We start from the raw sequence: 10,465 nt of genomic DNA on the forward strand, positions 1-10,465 counted from the left end.
TTAAGAGGCTACTGCAGTCATTTAAACAAGGGATGGTGAGGACCTAATAGATAGCTGCATTTGGTTTGGAAAAAAAAGAGGTACAATTCAAATCTTTCATTCATGCTTTCTTATTTTCATTCACAGGACTCTGATGAAAGAGTGATATTAAGGAACAGTTATTGAATTAGGCACTGTTCTACCACATTTACACGGACTTTCTTAAATCCTATGCCTATTGGACACTATTATTATCATTTTGATTTTACAGACGAGAAAACTAAGATACAGAGAGTTTAAGTGACTATCTCGACATCACATGGACATTAAATGGACTTTGAGTCAGGCCTGCTGACTCCACCACTGTGCTCTCTTCATTCCTTGCAACAGGTGTGATCTTTTAAATGGGAGACATTGATAGCACATATTCCAAAGGGAGAAAAGGAGAAAAAATGGATGCAGTGGTTCCTGAGCGCTTTTTGTTATTGTTTGGAAAAGTAAGTGAAATTAATGCTTTAGGAAAGTGATAAATCCAGAGAAGTGAAACCAAAGAAAAAGATGAACCTGTTTTTCTTTTTTAAGTGAAAGTAGAGAGTCATAAGGTGGCCAAGAGTAGGCAGTCAAGGCAAGTGGATAACTTGGAAGATCAGAGACTGATTATAGTGATGAAAGTTATTGCTTAATATTTTATATATGGACATTTCCTCCACAAATAATTTTCCCTTGTTTTTTTGGTGGTGGCTCATTTTAACCAGAAAGTTTAAAGTACACATTTAAGTATTTTTTGGATGAGTGAAAGAGGAAAGTACAACTTTAACATTAAGAGTTAATGGTACCTCATCTTACTCAGGGGGTTGGTCACACAGGATGGAGGATAGAGGTCACCCCACTAGGGGGCGTTGAGGTCTTGTCTCAGTTTGGTGAATAAAGGTGTGGTTTGATTTATGCTTGTTTTGATAGTCTGACATAAATTAGAGAAGAATTTAAAGAAAGATCGAAATTAAAGATGTAATTTATCTAGCACAATTAGGGGAAAGATTTACAGAAATTTTATTATTCTTTATCCCACCTTCATGGTAATTAATTACTCACATTAATGAAAAGTCAAGAATTGCACTTAAAACCAAATCTAACACTATTCAAAATGTAAGCCATGGAATTATGGAGGGAGTTATAATATTTGAAGATTTTTAAAAAATATTTTTCCCTCCAATTCAATTTTGAAGATGTTTGACATTTTTCTCTATGAAGTAGGAATTCATTTGTTTCACGTAAAAATGACTAAAAAGACTTACCAAACTGTTGACAGTGGTTACTTCTGACGGAAGAGAAGTAAAGGTATTTGCTTTTTATTCACCATATCTATATATGGTTTGAATTCTTATAAACATAAATTTTATAATTTAAATTTAGAAAAGTAAAAAAATTTAGTTGCATTTAAAAACTGGGTTAGGATGCCAATATAAATATTAATTAGAAATGTAAGTCCAAGTTTATATAATCTGCCTAAATATGAATAAATATAACATCTAAGTGATATTAATAGGCATTCTACAATTAGAATCAGAAAGGAAGAGTGTTACACTGTATATTTTCACATCTCTTGTTTTGCATAATGGATAGTCACATATAGGCTCTGAGGTCTTCAAAAATGAAACTTATTTAATTTGTTCTAACCCTAAATATACCAGTTTACTTGAGAATTTGATATTTTATTTTCTTCACACTTAAGAGTTTATAACACAGTTCTATAGAATTCAGTTTGAGAAAAAGCGACATGTACAAAAGCACTAACTCTATATAAACAAAGAACACCCATAGTCAAAATAAATGATGTTCTTAAATAAGGTCCTTTAAATTAATCTTAAATTAATGTTAAGGGAATGAAAAATAAATCAGTATACTGTATTACATTATTTCTGTCTTTTTATTAGAAATATGTAAGTACCTTTTACTTCTTTTGGAAATGCTGTAGATAAGTCACATATCAAACTGTATAAAAATAATGAATTCAACACCTATAAATGTGAGTAGCAACCCCATGCTATCACTTACTAAACATCCCTGAACTGCTGTGCCCTCGGGAGTGTTTAAGGGTTGGACACAAGACATGTCATGGCTTCATGTTTTTACTACTAATTCAATCAAAAATGTTTCTGCCCAAAGGACTGGAGTTAAAATATCCCTTCTATCAACATAATAGGGGAACATCACCGAGGCATTTGGCCAGAGGACAAAGGGCACACAAACTTTTTGCCAAGCATGTTGAAAAGTAAGAATATTTTAGGAATACTACTTATCAAGATAGGATTTAAAATTAATTTTGAGCAGTCAGATAAGCAAATAGCGATAAGGGCTCTGATGATGGAAACAACAGATGAGAATACTTTGGTACACACTAGGGAGTCAGCAAAACACAAATAATGGGGAGAAAGCAGCTATCTAATTTGAGCAAGTGTAGAGACCATTTTCTTACCTATGCCTGGTTGAGCATGTAGTGTGTGTGTGTGTGTGTGTGTGTGTGTGTGTGCAGCAGCTACTGTGTGTGAATAATATCCCCATTCCTCGACTGTATTTTTGATAAATTTTAGTATGAAATTATGCATAATTGTATATCTAGTCATTATTTCTCAAAATAAGTTCAGTCCTCCTTCAAGTCCTTTTTATTTATTTATTTTATATAAAATGTAGGTTAAAGAATCCTATCAGTTTTGTAACATGAGTCGACACTACCTAATTAACAAAGCCAAAATTTCTTGCCCCAACTATGTAAAACGTAATAAAGAAAGTGGGTTAAACAATGCTTATTTTTGTCTGAATATGTTAGATGTTGGCAGAGAAAACACTTATTCTTCATGTCCCTGTGTATTTCCTACCCATTGTTTCAATACTATATCATGAAATCCTTCCTGTCATTTATTTTTTGAAAACTCAATTACTTGGATTAATTGGGAAACTCAGTATAAATGGCTACTAGTTCTCATGCTGTAAATCTATGTTGAACAGTATTAAAAAATCTATCTTGCAAAGAATATTTCCTAATTGAAATCTAACCAAAATTAATTATAATCAGTAAAACCACCATTTTTAAAGCTTCTGCCAAGGGTGTCTGGGTGGTTCAGTTGGTTGAGCATCTGACTCTTGATTTCATCTCAGGTCATGATCCCAGAATCGTGGGATCAAGCCCCTCATCAGGCTCTGCACTGAATGTGGAGCCTGCTTGAGATTTTTCTCTCTCTTTCCCTCTGCCCCTCTCCCCCGCTCATGTGCTCTCTCTCTAAATAAAAAAATAAATAAACAGACAGACAGACAAACAAGGCTTCTGCCAACTTCTCAATTGTTGCAGAAAATTTGCGGATCACTAGTCCTGTCTCCTTAGATCCTTTTTTTTTTTTTTTTCAAAAGTGGAAAAACTGAACTCTCCTAAGTAGTGTTGATGCTCAGTGAGTAAGCAAAATATGTAACACATCAACTGTGGAGTATGACTTGGGGGACAGAAAAGGTCTAATGGCTTCAAATGTGCTCTTCCACAGTTGGGCAGGATTTGTGCTTTTTTCTGGCTTAGAAAACAAAGTTTGTTGGCGTCATTGTCTCTATAGCAGAAAATTAACAGACATATGGAGTGTGCTATGGACAGACAACTCATTTCTAGTCCTTGAGTCACTGTTTAACTAGATTGGACACTTTGTCCATGCCACCTAACTTCTCTGGGCTTCTTACTGTAGCATATATAAAAGGTGGATAAGAAAACTGTCTGTCTAAAAAGTACCACTGAACTGCTGAAAACCCAGATGACAGGGGAAAACATCTTTTGCTTATTAAATATAATCCAGAAAATAATATAACAAGCACTATGCATTTACCACCTAGATTTAAAAGATGCAGACAGTTTGCTGAAATTTGCACAAATCTCATTTCTTATTAAGAAATAAAACATTACAGATAGAGCAAAAGACATTCCCTTGCTTTCACTATCATTTTTCCCTTTCTTCTCAGAAGTAGTTGGTGTGTATCACTTCCAGCCATATGTTCGTTCTTTTACTATACAAGTATGTATCCCTAAAATTATAAACTATTGTTGCAAGTTTTTGATAGCATGTATAAATATCCTTTACAGCTTGATTTTTTGTTTGACATTATATTTTTGAGATTCATTTACATTGATATATGCTACTATTGTTCAATTATTTCAACTGCTGTATACAATTCTGTTATGTGAACAGTTTATATATTTTTCTACAAGAAGTTAGATTGTTTCCATATGTGTACTATTCAGAGAAATACTATCATGAACATCCTTACATTTTCTGGGATAGCCACTGTCTTAGTCAGTTTGGGTTACCGTAACAAAGTAACATTCACTGGGTGGTTTAAACAACCAAAATTTATTTTCTCGCAGTTCCAGAAGCCAAAGTCCAAGATCAGGGTACCAATGTGATTGGATTTGGTGAGAGCTCTCCCCTGGCTTGTAGACAGTCACCTTCTAGCTATGGCATCACATGGTAGAATGAGGGGGAATGAGAGAGAGAGGGAGGGGGAGATCTACCTCTTCTTATGCTATCAGTTTAGGACCCCATCCTTATGAAATCATTTAACCTTAATTACTTACTAAAGACCCAATCACCAGATATAGTCACATTGGGCATTAGGTCTTCAACATAGGAATTTTGGGAGGACACAGTATAGTCCATAGCATCCACCTAGAGTAAAATTGCTAGCTTGTATGAAATCTACATCTTCAACTTTTCTAGGTTTTTCCAAATTGCTCTCCAAAATGGTTGCAATATTTTAGACAACACCAACAAGTAAACAGATGACAGGACATTATTATTATTATTATTTTTTAATGTTTACTTATTTTTGAGAGAGCGAGCAAGTGGAGGATGGGCAGAGAGAGAAGGACAGAGGATCCAAAGCAGGCTCTCCACTGATAGCAGCCAGCTCCATGCGGGACTCAAACTCACAAACCATGAGATCATGACCTGAGCTGAAACCAGCTGAGCTACCCAGGCGCCCCAAGATAGAAGGTACAATCTTTTCAAGTTGCAACTTCGTTTTCCTATTCCACCATTATCTGGAAAGTCTTCTTCCAAGTAGCTGTCCAAACGTTGGCTTCTGCCAACCAGTTCTTTCATTTGTGGCTATGGTACCACGTGGACTGGTGTGTTCTCTTCTCTAATCCCAATATGAAAAACACTGACCTTACTCCATCAATAGAGTTTTATTAGGTCAATGATGTGGAGTAGAAATACTCAGTGGATTCAAAGTGATAGCTAGAGTTCCTTCCCAGAAAATCCAGGTCTCATTTGCTGGGAACAAAAGATAACCAATAAAATTTCAAGTCCACTACAGTAGAGCCCCTTATGATCCAATCATCTCTGGTTCCAGGTGTGAAAAGCCAGCGTTCTTTGACATCCACAGTGATTTCTTTCTTTATTTTTTTTCAAATCAGATATTTAATGTTCCTTAAAATGGTTTAAACCCCATTTGATTTTCCCCTTCTCATTCACTGTGTCCTCCCCCCATTTTTAGCATTTTGCTTTCTTATTTCTTCAGCACTCAGGAACTCTGGGTTCCTTTTGTTAATGTGTTACCTTTTGTTAATGTGATACCTCCTCTTGTAAAGGTAGGGGCATTTTACTTGCCCCCTGAGGTACTCGTCTGTGAATTGAAAAGAGTCTGATTAGAGAAAGAGATGGTTTCAATCATGAGACAGTCTATGAATCAAAGGGATTTTTCAGAGTGAGTTAAACAATCTATTTTCCTTCCTGTATGTGTCACCATTTTTCTGGAAACTCTTACTTATCAGGTAAAACTGTACTTAGGGAGGTTCTCTGACAGCTTAATCATGGTCTCTGCTGGATCCCACAGCGAAGCCAGAAAGCTGAAAGTGTTTGCAGCTCTCATTTCCGTGGCAACTGTCTGAAGGGCCAAATATAAGAGCACTATTTCTCTGTAGGACCCAGTAGAAGAAGGAACTGACTGGTGAGGAAAACCCCTTTTAGTCAGAAATTTTTCTTTAGGAGGTCAAGACCTTTGAAAAATTAATGGAAAAGTACCAAGCCGTACCTTTACATGTATTTTTTAAATGCTTCATTGGTGTTAGCTAGGGAACTTGACATTTGCATGTCGTAACGAATCCATTTTCCCTTCACTGTCCCTTCTTCCCTCTTTCCATGCCCATCAATCTATCCATTTCTTGTTCTTATCACTATAACTTGGTGCTTGTTTAAGCCAGCAGGATGTGGAAAAATATTTAAAAATTAATACATGCGACCACTTATGAATAATCCTGTACATTTGTGTGGCTCTCTGAGTGATGAGACAATAAATACCTGTCTACTTTGTGCTATGTAGAATTCCCTGCATTATTTGGTCAGGGGGCGGGGGTGGAGGTTCACTGAGCAGGAGTCAACGCGGGGCAGTTGAATAGCTTTACAGTTCCTCTTGCGTTGTTAGATCTTTATTATTTAATCTCGAGGACTCTGAATTTTTAGAATATTTCTCTCAGACTCAAGACCATTTTTGGATAACCTACCATTATCTTTGGCATGAAATATCAAGAAATCACTATAATGCTTCCCTGTATGAAGGGAAGAAGGACTGTGTCTATGCCACACTGCTGAGCAATATACATAATACACATGAAAAGACTTAGGTTAAGGTGGTTGCAACCTTCAAAGGAACACCTGAACATTTCTCTATGTCAGGTTGTTGGGCTTTTGATGGCCACAACCTTAATTTCAATTCCTTTGGAGCTGTTCTATATAAAAGGGATCTCACAATTTTGAATATATACATATGTAGTAGGGCAAATAAGCATCATTTTTATAGCTAGAAATTAATTTGAGACATCAGTATGATCATTATTGGGACACCTCTTTTGACGTTACTAAGTAACCTGTTAAAATTCATGTCATTCATCAACTCCTTTAACAGGGTCAAAGTGAGACAGAGAATTAAGGAAGTTATCCAACCAGGGTAAAACCTTTTTTATTACTACAACAGTCTCTTCAATCTGTTTTTAACTCCCATTCATTATTTTTTAGTGCTCATTTACCAACTTTCTTTATTTCATTTCTCACAATTCACAATAGTTTTTTTTTTTTTAGAAACACTGAGTAAATTCTGCCGTTATTTGTTATGAAACAAGTCCTGAAAGGAAGGAAGGAGCTACATAAACGGAGCAAAAGTATAAAACCTGTTAACAGGTAAAATTTCTCCCCAAGTTGTCCTCAATCAAGCTATTAACATGAAGAGCCACCTTCTTAAGTCCTTAAATACTAAAAATAAATCATATGCCTGTAATTCCTATGTCACACACATTCCTATGTATACAATTGTTACATTACATTTTTGATTAGTGTATGTATGTTATTATATGTGTATACATATATGCATATACACACACTCATGAAACAAAATCGTTCATATCTACAGTTTCTTGATATTGTTTTGCTTCTTTGGATGCATGCTTTTTGTCCTTGACACCCCAAGGAGCAAAATGTTTTACTTTTGTTTATTAATATGGTTGATAGTAATAATTATAAGGTCTGGGGCGCCTGGGTGGCTCAGCCGGTTAGGCGGCCAACTTCGGCTCAGGTCTGACCTCATGGTTCCTGATTTTGAGACCCATGTCGGACTCTGTGCTGACAGCTCGGAGCCTGGAGCCTGCTTCAGAATCTGTGACCCCCCCGTCTCTCTGTCCCCTTCCCAGCTCATGCTCTGTCTCTGTCTCTCAAAAAATAAACAAACGTTAAAAAAATTAATTATAAGGTCTTAGTTTAACATTGAAGTATAGGTTAGTTGATAGTTTCTTTATATTTATGATGCTGCATCCCAAATTCTGTAATTCGTGAAAGGGATTTTGTAAACTAAAATCTCTTGTAAAAGAGATACGTGAACTGCTACCAGTAGTAGTTTCGCTATGATTTCTAAAAGAAACACTCCATGCAGTTTAGGAGAAAGTTGTTGGGTCCTAGGACCAGGGTGGCATTCCCCACTTCCTCCAAAGCTTACAAAGAGGGACATTTCAAAAGGGTGTGACTCTTGCCCCTGTTCTCTATGGGAAGCTAACCCTGGGACTTTGGCCTCCTGACAGCTGGTAGCTCTTTCACTGGAGGGCTCATGGAGTGGCCAAAAGTAGTGCCAGGCTCTAAACCTGTCTCTATGTTTGCAATTCAAAGAGAGGAGTATTTTGATCTGTTTTAAAGAGAATTGAGTCATTCATGTAACCATGGGAGGCATAGGGATGCATCTGGCCCTTGGGCACAGGAAGCCAAGGTCAAATCCTGCCAGAGCTCTCTCTCTTCCCCTTGCTTGTCCCTGCTTCTCACAGAATGTTGGTGCTCTTCCACAGAAGAACTTCTTCTGCACAGGAGGAGTCAGCTTCCCACTACACCAATGCCTCCCATCTCTGTCTACCACAGTGATGAGCCAGGATCTATGCAACTGACCTGGGTAGGGGTGGCAGCTCCCCCTGGTCCAGCTTCGGTGGGTCACTCAATAGGAAGAATATGGCACTCCAGAGAGAGTTTTTAAAGTGCTTTGGCTGGGTACTCAGAATTAATTCACAAGGTAACCTTGCTTAGTCTTTAAGCCCTGGGCTCAAGTCACCTGTTATCTAGAAGCGAAGTCTCACAATGACCTTTATAATTATTGAACTGTATATAAGACACAACACATAGATTCAAACTCATTTTTACATACCAGCTATATTAAATGAAGGCTAGAAAAATCTGAAGTTTTAATAATGTTATTAAATTTTTATAGTTAAAATATATGATTATCTATAATGTTTTACTGGCTATAAAATTTGTAGGGAAAACAGTTCAAAGGCAATTCAATTATTTTTTCCAGTACACGAGGCTCTTATGAAACAGATTATGGACAGAAATGGCTTTCAGAATAAATTTAAGGAGAAAGTTCTGGTTATAAACAGAAAGGTCACATGTCTATAATAAATCATTTGATTTTGTACAAAATGTGAGACAAAATTAATAATAAAGTTCTAATTGAATAAAAAAATGTTAGTTGAAATAGTGATGTTATTGAAGAATGCCAGAGTTCTCTGAAAAAATGACATTGAGAGTTTGTATTAGAATAAGTTTGCATCAGTTGAAACTAAGGTTAGCAAACAGCCAAATCTCTGCATTCTGAACATAGAAGGATGAGCTAATGCATTTTTATGCAACTTTTGAAGAAATGGAACACACATATACTTTCTACTACCTCTCTTAGTTTCTCTAAAATCAACTTTATGTCCCTCTTGTAACAAAACATGACCAGTACTCTTCCACAACAGATCTGGAGATTCGTCCAAAAGATGAGTCACTGTGAAATGGAGTGGTCCTCCACTCAGGACTTGAAAGGAGGTTGCATTTGAGATGTGTCCCAGCTTCCTCAGTTGGAACCTGGGAAGAATTTTCCCACAGGAATAAGGAGCATTAAGAGTTGGGTCTTAGGACTTCTAAATGCCAGCTATCCCTGGCCCTTCAGCTTTCTGACTGATGATGTGTTTAGTAGGGACAACCAGCCAAATAAGAGAAATTAAACACTGATTTATTAATCTGCACAGGCATTTTTTAAACTCCCCGATTAATGAATTTGGACTACTCTGATGGAAAACCCATCTTCGGCCCGAGACTAAACTGGGATTTCCTGCTGCCTTTGCAAATATGAAATGTGGGAACTGTAGGCTCAAGCATGTCTGGGAAGGGAGAGAAGGAGGAGAGAGAGAGAATGAGAGAAAGAGGGAAAGTGAGAGTGAGAGAGAAAGAGAGACTGTAGAGAGGACTCCATCCAAGTCCATGAAGCCAAACAATTGTGGGAGGATGACAGAGCTGGGATAGTGAGGGTTCTCATCACCTTTCAAAACAGTGTGATCCTGCTCACTTAGGACAGGTGGCCCAACAAACCATAGGCTTTAACCAATCAGCTGCTCCTCTTCCTTTGGAAAGAGCAAATAAAGAAGGGGGGGTGGGCAAAACAGAGAGGGAAACCTGAGCAGTGGGAGAAAAAGTGTTCTTTGTGCGCTGTGGCATTATTGATATTTAGTTTTATTATGGGGCTAAGTGGCTTTTTGTACATTTGCCCTAGGATATTACAATACTGTGTTTCTATGGGAAAATATTGTGTCTATGAATTCTAAATAAGTGACTCATAAATGAAGTTCTGGACTGCAACACATCAAGCAAGTTTAGCTGCTTTTCAGATGAACTGTGCATGCCCCCTGTGCTGTGATGGTTTATGCAGGAGTATGCCTTGTCAGCAATGACTGGACAGTCCTCCCAGAGTTCTACAGAATGAAGATGTAGATACATTTTCTTCTTAGACTATGCCAGGAAATACATATATTTCAGCAAATAATACAAACACAAATTAATGTAATCACTTATTAAGCTAGTAAATGCAATCAAAGTGGAAATTATTCTGGAAATAATAGCAGTTTTTTCTATTTATATATTCACTCTACTAGAAAAATTAT

General features: G+C 36.9%; 1 long non-coding RNA gene across 2 annotated transcripts; it reads left to right on the forward strand.

The window, feature by feature from the left end:
- Positions 1–132: 132 nt before the first annotated feature.
- LOC122237962 lies at positions 133–8,963 on the forward strand. Of its 2 annotated transcripts, none has more exons than XR_006216793.1 (3): positions 133–476; positions 7,092–7,190; positions 8,339–8,963. It is a non-coding gene; the product is annotated as an uncharacterized LOC122237962 (long non-coding RNA). The 2 variants fall into 2 exon arrangements; XR_006216794.1 differs by lacking the exon at positions 133–476 and adding an exon at positions 4,967–5,006.
- The last annotated feature ends 1,502 nt before the right edge of the window (positions 8,964–10,465 follow it).

The sequence above is a fragment of the Panthera tigris genome, chromosome B1 (assembly GCF_018350195.1).
Source record: "Panthera tigris isolate Pti1 chromosome B1, P.tigris_Pti1_mat1.1, whole genome shotgun sequence".
NCBI lineage: Eukaryota > Metazoa > Chordata > Mammalia > Carnivora > Felidae > Panthera > Panthera tigris.